Below are 14,631 nucleotides of genomic sequence, written 5' to 3' on the forward strand. Positions count from 1 at the left end.
ATGAAAATATTGACAAAAGGCAAAAGAATGGCCTTCATTTAGATTATTATTCTTGGCTTGCTTTAATGCTTTCTTATTAAGGGCAAACTCCCATTTAGATGTGAGATTAACTCTTTCACTATTGCAAAGAAATAAGAAACTGAAAATTTGAACATAAAACTCACGAGAGTAGCAATTCTAACCCAAGTAATTTGTACGTGATTCCTACTCAGAAACGTGTGACGTATCAGAAGGAACCTTTGAAAAGTTAAAGGAATAGATTATGCACTGTGTAGGCTTCAAAATATCTTTAAAACCCAGTCTGCTCTGTAAACTTAGAAACATGGTGTTAATTACACATTCATCAGTGTAGTTAAGAAAATAAGTACTTTATGGGGGGAAAAAAAGGAATATTAAAAATCTTATGTACTCTGAATCTGCATCTGTACAATAAGGATCTGTCTGCACTGAAGAGATAGTTAACTGGAGACCCAATTTGGCTGTTACTGGTAACTCAATTCAGTCACCCACAAAGCCCTCTAATTTTGTTGAGTAGTGCTTTTCACTTGAGTCAGCCAGTCCATTGGTTTCAGGAGCCTGATTTGAAGAACAAGTGCTACTGACATTTAAATGGGTAATGCAATAGAGAAGTGGCGAGAGACTTGAAACTTGAGTTAACACAGTGTATCAGCTGCTAATCCAGTCATGCTGTGCCACTAATCAAATCATTCTGGTAGTCCAAGCAGTTTTTCAGTGGATTCACTGTCGCACAACTAAGAACTAGGTTGAAGTCTGTGCCAAAAATGTGTCTTAGCAAAACTTAACCAAACCAAAGTCTAGTTAGCCAGTCTGGGTCCCAGAAGCTGTCTGCATGTTAGCAGTGTGAGGGATCAGTTCCTAAGGCAGATAGTACAGTCCCTTGCACACACCATGCAGTGGCTATGCTGCTGCTGCTACCCATTCTTGTTAGTTTGAACCCCACTCAGATAACTTAAAACTCATTAAGGTTAGAAGGAGAATGATAACCTAGCTCTGCATTAGTAGTGCAATGCCTAATGTTGAAGGGAGGCAAAGTTGAAGTTTAAGCTATCTGTTGTTGCTTTACAGAGAGACAGAAACAGATGTTATGCTGCCATCCCAAAATTGCTGAAAGAAATTGCTAATTTGAAATATTTATTGAGTTGAATTCCCACTGAACTAACATTAATAAGAAAACTGTGTTGTTATCACTTCAGTATACAAAGAAGCCTGTTGGCCAGAATGTCATATGAACAGGAATGTCTGCTGGGATATTTAATTTCATCTCCCTTGACAATGTGTAGTTGTTCTCTTTTATGCATTCTCTATTAACTGTTAGTGAGCTGTGTAACCTTGTAGAATACGAAGCAGTCTCTCCAGGCCAGCACAAAGCACACAGAAGTCCATATCTGAAGAACATGCGTACAGAATTTATACAGTTAGCATTTCACTCCAATGAACCGAGGTGTTCACAGTTTCCTTCTCATAATTTCCCACCAGTTGTTTTTTTTTTCTTCACTGACCTATATTCTTTCTTGTCTTTACAACTGCGAGTAATCTTTAGGACTGTTTCTTATCTTATGAAAATCTCTTCCTGCAAAGACACATCTCCTTTACCTCATCTGTGTAGACTGGTTTGAAGTCTACATCTGCTTGCTCAGATGTACAGAAACAACTCTCTCTTGGCACTTCATGATCCTTTCATCATTACCTCACACCTGAATTTAACTGATGCCTTGTACAGAGATCTTAGCATTTAAAACTGTATTATCACAGCCCCTGCATTGTGCATTGAGTTATGTGTGTTGTAGCAAAGTTAACAGGCACAATTTTGATTGGTTTTGATTGGTACACCATGGGGAGTAGTAGGAAGTGTAGTAATGCTTATAATAAGCATTAAGCTTGTGTTTGGAGCTGTGGACCAGAAACACCATTTCCATGCAAAATGCGTTCACTGTACTGGGATCGCATGTCTCGTATTGTTGGTTTTTCTTTTTGTCGACTTCCCTTTTTTGCTGCATTTTGTGTCTTTGGAGTTGAGGAGTAGATTTTTCTCAGGAGCCTGCAGTATTTAAAATATAGGGGGACACTGCATTATTAAAGCAATTATGTTAGCTGTCACGGCAACTGGTTTTACATAAATGATGAAGAGAAAGTGATAAAGGGATACATTGGTTGTAATGGTAAATCCACTGCTTTTTACATGAACAAGAAAGTATTCTGGAGTTTCTTCTTGTTGTAGTTCATTTTATTAGAGATGATTTTTTTTACAGCTTAATATTATCCAGCTTCACAGTAAAAAAATACAGCACTTGTATACTCACCACAGTATCCGTTTCTCTCGTCTGTGTAACTACTAAGTTCCTCCACTAGGAAACAGATATATCAAATATGGATGCAAAACAGCATCCGAAAAAGACCAGACATTATATTTCATGATTGTCTGCAAAATACTTTCCCGCCCTTCTCCAAAGCCTCACTCAGTTAAATAGGCAGCAACTATAGCATGAGTGAGAATGGAGTAGTGACTCCTGAAGAGATCTGTTTGAAAAACTTTGTTATAAATAGTTGATTTTCTTACAACTTTGCTGTGTTGAAGGATAACTGGAGAACAAGGAGCATTCTGGGCGACGTGTTTCTAGAATCAGCATATATAATTTCCAGTATTCAAAAATGATGAAGAAATAGTTCACAAAAGAAGACCAAAAACCAATGCTGACAAAAGTTAATTTTTTTTCTTTCTGTAGGGATATAACAGTAGAATCAAGTTTAAACAGTATTAGTGTTTTTCACTACTGAAAACATTTACAGTACTTTTTAAAACGTATTAAAGAAATACAATATTTTATAATTAAGATCCTTTATCTTTTTAACCCATTACCTGCTTTCAGTATGATTTCTGAACCCTTCTTCAAATTTTTGCCTGTTGTTTTATTAATTTTTATATTGCAAACACCCTACAGGATATGATTTTTCCTATTCTAACATATGGCAAAACAAAGTTGATGTGTTATATGGCTGTAGACCACTGGTGACCATGTGAATGGTATTCTTCCACACTGTTGGCTCTCTGGCTTATGTTCTGGCTTTTATTGCACAACCACAAGACTGAGGCTACTTAAAGTTCAGCATCAGCTAGCTGTCACAGAGTATCACAGAGATTCACAGTGTCATGAGCTACTATGATTGACCTCATGGAGGTACTGGAAGTGACTCCAAGTCGTTTGTTTTATCAGCTCTGAAAGCTTGCAGATATAGAGGAGACAGGTGAAAAGTGCTGTTTTAAGAGAAATATTGCTTCAGTGTGACTCTTTGGCCTTTTTAACTGTTTAGGGCTAACTTTAAGGGCTAGCACCAACTTCTCTTTCCTTTTCTCCTGTTTGTTGAAAGTAGGTGTTGGTAGCCTTGGGGTGGGGGGGGGAGAAGGCGGGGAGGAGAGGCTGTAATACAGCAGATTTTCCTGTGGGGACAGCACTGCTTAACTTCCAGAAATACATGAGCAGTTGCAAGAAAAGTAGTGAGAAGGAAAGTTAACAAGTACTGTGTAGTCTATTCTCAGGTTCCTTACTTTGATAAGTAAAAAACGTCATGCAAGCATGCCTCCATCGTACCTCCCTAATGTTTTCCCTAAGTGAAAGCAGTGTGTGGAAACTTTTAGTTTCCTGAGTCTCAGCAGGTAAAACTAGTGTATTCATTTCCCAGGAGCTCATGCAGATGTTTATTTTCTTAATCTTTGTCTTACCATGTTTAAGGTTGCAGCTACTGGATTCTGCTTTAAGTTTCAAGTTCAAATGAACCCAGACACTCTTGGTAAAACATCAGAGAAACCACTGAACTTCACCTGCCTTTGCAAGGAAAACTTGTGAAACCATGAGTTACCCACACTAAAAGTGTGAAACCCTGCATTAACTCAGAGCTTCTTTTCTTCTACCTCAGATCCTCTGAAGGATTACAACCCTTGGGGAACGTCTTCTTCAACTTTGGCCTGTTTTCAGAGTTTGTAGTAAAACTCAGAATTCTTTCCATGATTGGAGAATTTTGTAATGAAAGCAAAGGACAACTGTAACCCGTGTAGCTTTTGAATCAGTGGTTTTAGAGATGGTTCGTAACCTTTGAATGTAGTGTGTTATGTACTAAGCTTGGCAGGCATCCCTATTTTGGTAGGTCTATTCGTGTTTTGAAGGAGCTGTCCCACCTGTTGTCACAGCAGTGCGGCAGATTGCTGGCCCTGCCACAAAGATACAGGACACTGCAAAATAAATGTCTCAGGGAAATAACATCTCCCATAAAACACAGAAGGCTATATTGTGCTGTAAGATGCAGCCTTCACTGGCGTACCGAGGAGGCTGCAAGCAGCTGGTCTCTTCAAATGCATCTCTCTCTGGACTGGCTGCAGCAGCATTTGCAGTGGGACCTCCACCACATGTTAACAGCATTGCACATATGCCTAGCTGGAATGGCTCTGGCTGAGCAGAGGGGGCAGGCTGTGGTAATAGGTCTCCTTCTGTCCTCTTACATACACTGCAGGTCCAGCCAGCCCGAACAAATCTCCTTTCACTTGCTGTATCTCTCCAAAGGTTCAGTGTGTAGGCTGGAAATCTCTCTAGAGTAAAGGCACAGAGAGAAACAGTGTTATGGTTGATCTGTTACTGTGGTAGGTAAACTGTAGGCTAAATTTTACCCTTTTCTGAGAATGTTTGACCCTCTGACTGGAGCTGAGTCATTTTCTTTTCCTTCTGTACAACCAGGCACACCAGCTTTCTCTCATTTACCACAAAGATACAAAGTTTTGAAGTAAGCCTCTCCAGGCTAGTTATCCAGGCAGCTGGTTCCCTCTGCCTCCTGCACCTAGGCCTGGTGAGCAAACTTTCAGCACTTGAGAGCCAGCCGCTTCTTCCCGTGCCTCTGCCCTCTCTCTTTGCCTATTTTACCGCTTGGTCTTTTGAATCGAAGTAATGGTGTCATGCTGGAGTGCAAGCATTGGTAAGAAAAGCAGAAAGAGAGATGTGTTGCTTTAGGCTTGCTTCTTCTGATGTCAGTATGCCCATGGTAATGTCTGTGAAATTAAGTCTTACCTGTTTGGTTGATTTTTCTTTTTTTCATCCACTACAAATACCTCAAAGTCAAATTAATGATTGTTTTTTAATTTTGTAATTCCAGAATGGTTTGGGTTTTTTTTAACTGTATCTTTGTTTTCAAACATAACATTAGCCCAGTCTCTAAGCTGATTTTATGTAAGTAAAAAAATGTAAGCAAAATCCCCTCAGCCATATTTGATTTACAGGGGGATGACAAAAACACAATTTTTAATGAAGGCTGCTCTGAAAGTAATGCCTCATCTTTTATTGTATTGGCCCACGACAGCAGAGGCAGATGTTGATGATATGGCAGCAGAGGTTGAGCGATCCTACCACTGTCCCATTAAATTTTGTTACCATGTGGCAGATGGCAGCAGAGGGGCAGTCTGAAAAATGATGTCTGATGTCTGACATGGAAGTGCATATAAAGCAAAGCTGTGTTGTTGAATTCCTCCATGCAGAAAAAAAATGGCCATCCATTGATATTCACTGATGCTTGCTTAACATTTATGGAGACCAAACAGTGGATGTGAGCGCAGTGAGGCAGCGGGTGGTGCCTTTCAGCGCTGGTGACAGCAACGTGGAAGACAAGCCATGTTCCAGACATCCACGCACAGCTGTCAGATCATGAAATGAAGAGTGTCCAGATCAGCTCATCTGTGACTATGTTGAAAAACAGTTTTGTAGCTGGTAATTTTCTCTGTCAGTGTTATGTGTTCTTTGTATCCGTTGTCATTTCCATGGAAATAAATAGGACTTTTGTAGCAATTTATATATTTTTAAAGTTATTGTGGGAACTTTTTTATTTTGGTTTGGTTTAGGGCTTTTCTTTGTTTCTTTTGCAGAGGGAACAGTGTAAGAATGCCTGAATCTTGAAACCTAAAATTTGGCAGGTTCCTCTTCAAGAAGCATGTGCTTTGAAGTTTTTTCCTAAAGATCTGCACATCTGCCTCTTAGGATGCATCAGTTGTTAATAATTCTAGGAACAATGTAATAGGCATACAGTTTGGAAAGGAATGCTGAGTGCCTATTGAAACTTGGATTTTTTTTTGCTTTTACTAGCCATAGTATTACTTTTTTTCTCGCTTTTGCTGCTCCTAGCTTATTGTACATTGAAGTGAAAAGGTATCTGCAGAGATGGAGAAAGATCCCACTTTTTAACTGCTTTTGGTGAAAGTGCTTTAAATGCTGTGCTGAACATTGTAAAGTTCTTGGAGCTGTAATAGAAAACACTAGTTTCTGGACTTTCAAGGGAAGAATGTGGTTAGGATTATAGTGACTGAGTCACCATCAGTGGGTGGTCTTGACTCCATGTGGTGCATAGTAGATAGGGGGACAGATGAGCCTTTGCTCCAGTAGGTGAAGAGCTGTACTTAAGTCAAAAAAGGGCCATGCCGGGCTACGTTTTACTCACATGGGGGGTTAAATATGGTCAGATTGTGTCTCAGTATGGCTTTGTTTCAACTTTTATGCAAAGTTAGATAAAGGATTTGCTTAAAAGCTCAGCAGCTGTAATGTTATGTGCTCCATTCGGCTCCTCAAATTGCTTCTTTTCATTCAGTGCATTTCCATTGTTCCGTTAGCTTTTAATGAGACAGTTACAAAATGTCTGCCTCACTCTGACCGCCATTTTGTAGCCTGATTGTTGGATAATGAAGACTGTGAGAAATAGAAAATAAACAGCATGGCATGGAGGAGATTTCAAAGGGAGCACAAACTCTGCATATTTTATTTAGATGCTTAATTGTTGCCGACTGGCTGCATTTAAACAAGTGACTTTGCAGTGTCTGGAAGAAGACCAGCTCCCGAATTTGAGGAGCTGACCTTGGGTAGATGCCATCAACTGTTCTTTTCTATTGGCATAAACGTGCTGCTGGCAGGATCTCCCTGTAGCTGCAGTTGCTAACCCAGCTCTGAATCAGAACCTGCTCGCATTGCACTAGGCCACCAATTGATGCTATTTATTCTGAGTATTATTCACAACCCCTTCAATGACAGAGATTTGATCTACAGTATATAGGATGTTTAAAAATAAGAACCTTTGAAATCACTATAATTAAGCTTCTCCCATAGAGCAACCAATATTGTTCAGAAAAAAAAGGGAGGAAGGGAGGCTTCAAGTTTGCTGAAAGCAAACTGAAAGTGTACTACAGGAATTGAAGGGATACTGTGGAATTGTTGTCGTGGTCCTATGGATGGGGTGCTAACTGAGCAAGCAGTGCAGTTAGTGGCATTTGCTTCCTTTATGAAAAACTCTTTTTTGTGCGTAGAATGTGGGCAAGGGGGAATGGGAAGGGCGCTTTACATTCACAGTAGGGTGCAGATTCAAAGCTGTTTAAAATTCTGCCGTATCTTAATGATAATAGTTAATCCTAGTATCAGAACAGTACTTCTATTTTTAAAAAGCAATCAATCAATCATTTTAATACCTTGCACCCTTAGTGCCAAACACCTCTGAAAACGGCGTATACAATAGTGCAAAAGCATATGAAACTACTTCTATAGAATTATTTTTCCTTTCTTCTTCACCCATACTTGTACAGTAAGATCTCAAAGCTGCTGGAACAATCTGGAATTATATAATGGAGTAAGCACTTCGAGCAAGACTAGTTGCCATGTAAGGAACACAATTATAGACTAAGTGAGGAGGGGCAAAGAAATTGCCACACCTGATTGAAGATCACTCTAAAAATATAGTGTATGCTGGGCTTTCTTGGGTAGTGTTGTGGCTTGTAGGGTGGAAGATGCATACAGATGCTTTACTTTCTTTTAGGATAATTGTTTTGAAAATTGCTTCTTCCCATTTTCTTCTCAGGACAGCTTCCTATGTCTACCAGACTCTTTCAGAAAGCCGATCATATGGGCATCATGCAGATGTAGATAATTGTACATATTGTACAAATGTGCATAAATTGTACTTTTTTTTTTTTTTTTTTTTTTTAAAGTAGCAATAACAAGGGCTTACGTGTTGTGCTTGTTTGTGGCAGCAAGGAACTGGACTTGTTCCCTTAGGTCCCTTCCTATTACATGTTTAATTTTAATAGACAGTAAGCATGTTCTGCTTCCTTGAGATGTGTCTGCTATGTTGACATCTGGAAAGCAGCCATGTGAGGTTCCTTGCATAGTTTTTGCAAACACCATTTGCTGGTGGAATGAGCCAGAGCAGACACCTCTTTTGGCAGAACTTCATTGCCATCTATTTTTAGTTGAACCCTAGTACATCAAATTACTGTGTGTAAGCCACCGGTATGGCTTGAAGGCAGGCGCTGAAAGAAGAAAGGCAGGCATTTTGTCTGCATAGTACCCAAAGTGCTTGGGGGTAAGTCATCCACATGTACATCCCATGGACTACTTCCTTCTCATTAACAGAATGTCAGAAACTGTATTCCATGTTGAGAAAAGTAGAGGTGAGAGGGTCTTGCTGTGTCCTTTCTAGTATACTTGGGGCACATTGGTGCACATGGAAATTTCAGAGGACAAACGCTGGCTAGAATATGCCCATTCTACAATAACAGAAATTATGTACAGAGCACTCAAGAGTGCATCCAGTAACTAAACAGGTAAATAATTCTAGTTTTGAGTCTCTCAGGTGACATCTATTAGCTTTCAAGTAATTTGAGAAGGACTGTTGGTTATTATTCTGTCCAAAGCAAGAGAACAGCCTGGAGTATTTTGCCCAGAATGTTAAGGGGGCAGAAAGGATGAAAAACTCCGTGGAATCTCTGCAAAACTCTGCAATCTCTGTACAAGAATGCCTTCTTCAGAAATTTGCAATAATAGCTAATTTTTACACATGCTCTTTATGCTTTTTAAAGTTACTGCACTTTTGTATGTCAGATAAATTTATATATGTTCTTAGTTCAGACCTAAATATCTGTGGCATAAACAAAAGACCTAGTAGGCCTCTTAGTAGAGTATGTTATTAATAAATGTTTTTATTCCTCGTGCAATTCTATGCTTTGTTTGCCTGAGGGGTTTAGGACAGACTTGCACAGTGGAGTGTCATTCAAGTGTCTGATTTTTTTCTGAGCCTTTTTTGAGAAGATGTTGAATATGAGAAAGCAATGGCACTCAAAACTCAAGTTGTATTTGAATATTTTAAGTCCTGTTTGTGCAAAATATATTCGCTACACAATTGAAGCTCTGAAAGCTCCATGAAAAAATCTGATCCTCTTTCTTAAACATGCTTGGATTTCTTTTGTAATTGATTAATTTATTTCTTTTTTTTTTTTTTTTTTTTTTATGTTAAGTAAAAATCTTCTCCTCTTGAATATAGGTTGCAAGTTTTAGCAAGAGTTTTCCAAGCAATTCACTTGCATGGTGCCTGGACACTCAGCAGGTCTCTACAGATCAACAGTGGCTAGGAATGTAAGCTAGTGCCAGGTGAATGGTCAGCTTTCATTCCTTTCCCGTAGTTAATGTCAAAGGGTCAAAGATGATCAGATCAGTTTTTTAAACAAAAAAAGTAAAAAGGCTTGCTAATAATTCAGCACCAGCTGTGTTAGGCTTCCTATGGTGATGTCTTTTTAATTAGGTAGTACTTATGTGATTATTTTCTTCTTGGCATTACTTTATGAAACTCATTAATTTTAAAAAACTCAGGTAGAAAACCCCAAACAAATGCCAGTATTTGTAGGTCGTTACCATTGTTTCCCCTTGATGCTAGACAACTCTTTTCCATGTATCAAGAAGCACTTTTCTTCTGTTTCTGTTCATCAGGACCCAGTTGTGGTAATGTCTGTAGCTTCAATGGATGGAATTTACATCTAGTCTGGTATCCCAATATGGCTATAAAACTTCAGAAATTAGGATGACTGCTACACCAGTCTTCCTATCTGTGCATACAATTTTTGGATCATTCTGAGAGCATTTGCTATTAGAGAATATATAAATGAATTATTTGTGTATTTTTATTTCCTATTGAAGCAATCCCATTTACTATGTTCCTGTCTTTCTCTAGATACTGTAAAATATGCCGCTTTCTTGCTTTATCGTTCATCATGCATTGGGGATAGTTGAAGTCATGAATAGTCCTATTCATCCTGCCTACCTTAATGCTTTGTACTGGATTGTGTTAACATTAGAAAGATCATAGTTTTTCTTCTATGAATTACCAAGTAGGTGAGAGTTGTAATTGTTATTTGCAGCTTAGATGATTCACTGGTGATAGAAAGTGGTGTTCCCTTCTTAAATGAATGGGCAGCTTATTTACAGTGCTCAGCATGACCATTGTCTTTCCACAGATGATGATTTGGGGCTTAGTTTCTTTTTTAACAATTAGGGATCATTCTAGTAAAAATTATTAGTAAGCCACAAACAAAAATCTTGGGTTCCTGATTTTCTACCAGCCTAACCTTTTGTACAGATACTATCAGCTCTCTTAGGAGTCAGATTAGCATGCTGCAAAAAGCATTGATTAAAATGTTATTAAAGAATCCGGCAGGTCTGAGAAACTTTTGTGCTGAATCGTTGCATTCACAATCTCATTCACTTGAAAAGTTTCTATGAAAGTCTGTTTACAGTGGTAATTAAAGTATTGTGAATTCAAAACGTGTCCTGCCGGACAGGCTCAGCACTTTCACTGAAGTAAGTCAGCACAGACAACTGCGTATTTCTTGCATCCAGCAGCTTAATTAGAGAGTTCTAGGTGGGAAGAAATATCACGCCCTACTATCTATATGAACCAATATTCTTAGAAGAGAAAGAACTCTACTGCAGACTTGCCATGTCCCGGTTAATCATCCACATTTTATTCAAGCGTGTGTGGCCTTTTTGTTTGTTTTGATGAAGGTGCTTTCTCTGTGCACTGTTGATGCTGCAAGACATAGAAATTAAGAAATGTTTATATTAGCATTTCCACAGCACCATGAAAGACTGTTGAAGATGTACATTTTACAGCATAACTGGTATACAGAAGTGATGCATGTGCAGTATGTGGGTAAGGAAATATTTAAATGTCACTAGGAGAAGATAAGCTTTTAGATTTCTTGTGTTTTGTATGTTTAAGTACTTGACTTTGACATTGCATGAATTCTGATTTTTTTCAGTTTGTTTTTCTTCCTTCAGTGCTTGCTTTTTTATTTTACAGACTGATTTTCTGACCACAAGAAAGCAGATAGAATTACTTGATGTTGAGAACCTTGTTAATTTTATGGCCCACTTTCACGTGGAGATCAGCTTTTATTCCCCCCCTCACTCTTTATTCTTGATTCAATTGTCAGTAAGGTTTGCTGAGCAGAAACACTGGATGTATTATGGGAAGAAATCTAATCAATGCACCACCAAGGGACAGTCCTTCAGAAGCCTCCCTAGTGGCTGTGAGCCAGACTGGAGGTTACTACGAGGTTACTCTGTCTGACTTTTACCAAAATACCCAGCTACTTCTGAAAGGGCTGCCGGCAGCCCTGTGCATGTGTAACAGAAGCCTCATTAATATAAGCTCCCAATATATATACACCTGTTATGCTAGCCCCCAGCACAGAGCCTGTGTTTCCTATTTTAAACACTTTGCATGTCTGTCTACATTCCCTTCTGTCTGCAGTTGCTCTAGTGCGTACTGCAGAGCAGCTCATATGCAGTACCTCCAGGGAATGCAGGAGGCTAAATAAAGTTGCGGCAGATGTCAGGAGACTTTGCCAAACGCTATTTTCCAAGTTAGATAGTTTGAAAAATTAACTGGCTAATCCCAACTCTGTAATATAGAAGTAACCTCATTAGCGTGCAGCCTCATTAAGTATGCATTTCTTTAACTGCTCCTTTATCGGGTTTTGATGAAGGAAATTGCGTTGACAAACATGTGGGAAATCTTTATTTGACTGGCAAAACTCTGCTTCCATCCTTGTCCCCAAGCCCCAGTGCAAAGTGTGCCGTGTGACTCTTAAGCTCTTTTAAGCAGTACAGCACTTCCTTAGGGCTGTTACCTGTTTTGGCTCTGAGTTCTAAGAAATCACTTGACAGCAAAATTACTCTAAGCCGAACTTTTCCTCTTTCATAAAATATTAGTTCAACACATTCCAGAACAGGGGTTTCGCTCAAGAAGTTACACATATTCTTTTTTAATGACAAAAAAAAAAAAAAAAAGTATCAAAGCAGTATCAGATACAACTACTGCATTTACTGATTCAGCACAGGAGCAAATTCTTAGCAAACTCACAAGCTGTGTTCTTTTTGGCTTGGTTTTCATGACCAATGCATGGAGAACCATTCACATCAGTACCTCTGACAGGCATTTGCCATGTTTGGCATAAAGGGGCAGTAAGTTTGCTTCACATAGCTCTCAATGAAGGCCTAGTGGTCCCCCCAGCAAAGCCAGAGATGCCACAAGGGATGGTGCTCTGGTGCTGTCACTCCAAAGCCACAAGGTACTGCTGGCTATACTCAGGTTGGTCACAAGGACACCCTCCTGGTGGTGGTGTGGTTCCAGTGTATGGGGCCACATTTCTGTAACAGGACACGTGCCATTACAGGTTTCACAGTTCTTTTTACAAGGTGCTCTTGATGATGCCTGCACTTTATTTTTATTGCCAAAGCCTTTTCCATGCAAAATTTCAGTGAGATATGAATCTTAGAACTAGGAGCTATCAGTGGCTAACAATTTCTGCTGTGGAATGTGCTCCACAGGGAATTGTAGAGGCACTTTCAGGATCTGAATTAACTGGACTTCAGTTCTAGCACTTCCCCATCTGCAGTGATGGTCTTCTTGCTTGTATTCTATTGCAGCATTTGACTGTAAATTATTACAGCCTAGCCATTTTGGTAGGCATTTTTATTGCCTATCTTTTTGCCACAACTTGACAGCACAGTCTCCTCAGTTAAAAATCCTAAGAACTTAAGGATTACCAGCCTGGACTAGAGCAAAAGCCAGTCTGGCAGTCTAGGTCAGCACTTTCCTAAAATGAGACCAGTGGTGCCATATCATGGAGATCCTACTTGAGCATTGTCTGCTGCGTTTTAGTAGGGTTTGTTTTTAGTAGGTTTTGGTTCAAGGACCATTTTGAATGTAAGCAACTTTTTGTTCAGAATCCTACCTAAATATTACAAGTATTACTAAAAAATTTTAGAGGAAATAAACTCCAGTCTGGTCATCAAGACTCCTACTATCAAAGTAGGAGTAGCATCTTTGTAATTCATAATACTGATGTGTACTTCCTATTGTGATTAGGTTTTAATAGTATGTCTCAGTGAACTGATGCTTTAGTTCCTGTGGAACAGGATCAAGTATTGTGATTGTTTTACTTGAGTGCTATTATTAGGGTAAGTTCAGGAACTTCTTTTCATTATTTGAAGTGAGAGTTTTTCTATGGGAATGCTGTCAATATAAATGTGACTGGAAATTTCATGTGCTTTATTAGATTATTGAAATCTAGGTGCTATAGGCTATGTCAGCATATTTCTGAAAGAAAATATTTCCCTGAAGAGATCTACTCAGAAAAGTACTTCTAATTCTTTGTACGCTTGTATCAGATCTCAGCATTTTCTAATTAAGAGTATGTGATATTTTCAGTCCAGGAATCAAATAGCATGCACAGGGAACAGGGAACTTTGAATATGGGAAAAAGATAAGACTGTAGTCTGACCAGTACTGGTGGAAGAACCTGTAGAAGTTGTGAAAGTGCAATAGCCTATTTAGGGCTTACTTAAATTGCTGCCTACTATTGTTCTACAACGTGAAGGAAATAATGCAAGTAAAAGTGGAGCAGTGGTTTTCTGATTTCTAAAGACCAGCTGAGAGATAATGTAAATTGAAACATACTGCTCTTGGTGGCAAATCCTCCAAAAAAAATGCTTGCAATCTATACTTTAAGGGGTTGAAAAGAAATAGCAATAAGGTTTTGGCCCGTCTTGTGGGCTATGTTCATTTGCTTAATCAAATATGAGGATAGCAAGCTTTCTCTCTTTGAAGTGAACATCTTGCAGTGTTGCACAGTGAATTTTGTCTTTACTGCTTTGGTGTACAGTATCAGTTATACGGCTTATTGCCGTTTTGCATTGCACTGCTATCATTATTAGTAAAAAATAACATCAATAAAACCATGAACTAAAAAGGAGGAGCTGAGTGTTGTTCTGCTAGCATGTCTACGTTTCTTTCTGTTGAAATGGACTAGTTATGCTCCCAAACAAGAGAATTTTCCTCTTCTGTTTTAAAATACGTATATTCCTAAAGTAGACTTTAAAAAGAAATATCTCATTAGGATCAAGGAAATAAGTTTATTTTGGAGCCTCGCCACTCTCCACGATGCTTACAGGTATCCAGTGGTGGTTTCGTACTTCAGATTTGTGCTTTGCTGGATTCCTATTCTGAGTGTAGGATTGCTGGTCCAGAGTGTTGTGAACAAACCAGCCATCTTTCATTTGCTAATTCACTACATTAAATGGCCACAATGAGGTTTCATTTGCATGTTATATTGAATATGCGTGATATTTTATTCTTCCTCTTTGCTGTACATCTTATTGCATACGTCAGGAATTTGTAAGAAAACATGGATTACCCTTGCAAGTAAAAAAAAGAGAAGAAAAGAAAAGAAAAGAAAAGAAAAGAAAAGAAAAGAAAAGAAAA

General features: G+C 38.8%; 1 long non-coding RNA gene across 5 annotated transcripts in view; it reads left to right on the forward strand.

Annotated features, from left to right (window-relative positions):
* Positions 1–14,631, forward strand: part of LOC122190061 — a 134,383-nt gene that overhangs the window by 83,054 nt on the left and 36,698 nt on the right. The window lies entirely within an intron of this gene.

The sequence above is a fragment of the Lagopus leucura genome, unplaced genomic scaffold (assembly GCF_019238085.1).
Source record: "Lagopus leucura isolate 7727_CA_CO unplaced genomic scaffold, USGS_WTPT01 Super-Scaffold_100159, whole genome shotgun sequence".
In the NCBI taxonomy this organism is placed as follows: Eukaryota; Metazoa; Chordata; class Aves; order Galliformes; family Phasianidae; genus Lagopus; species Lagopus leucura.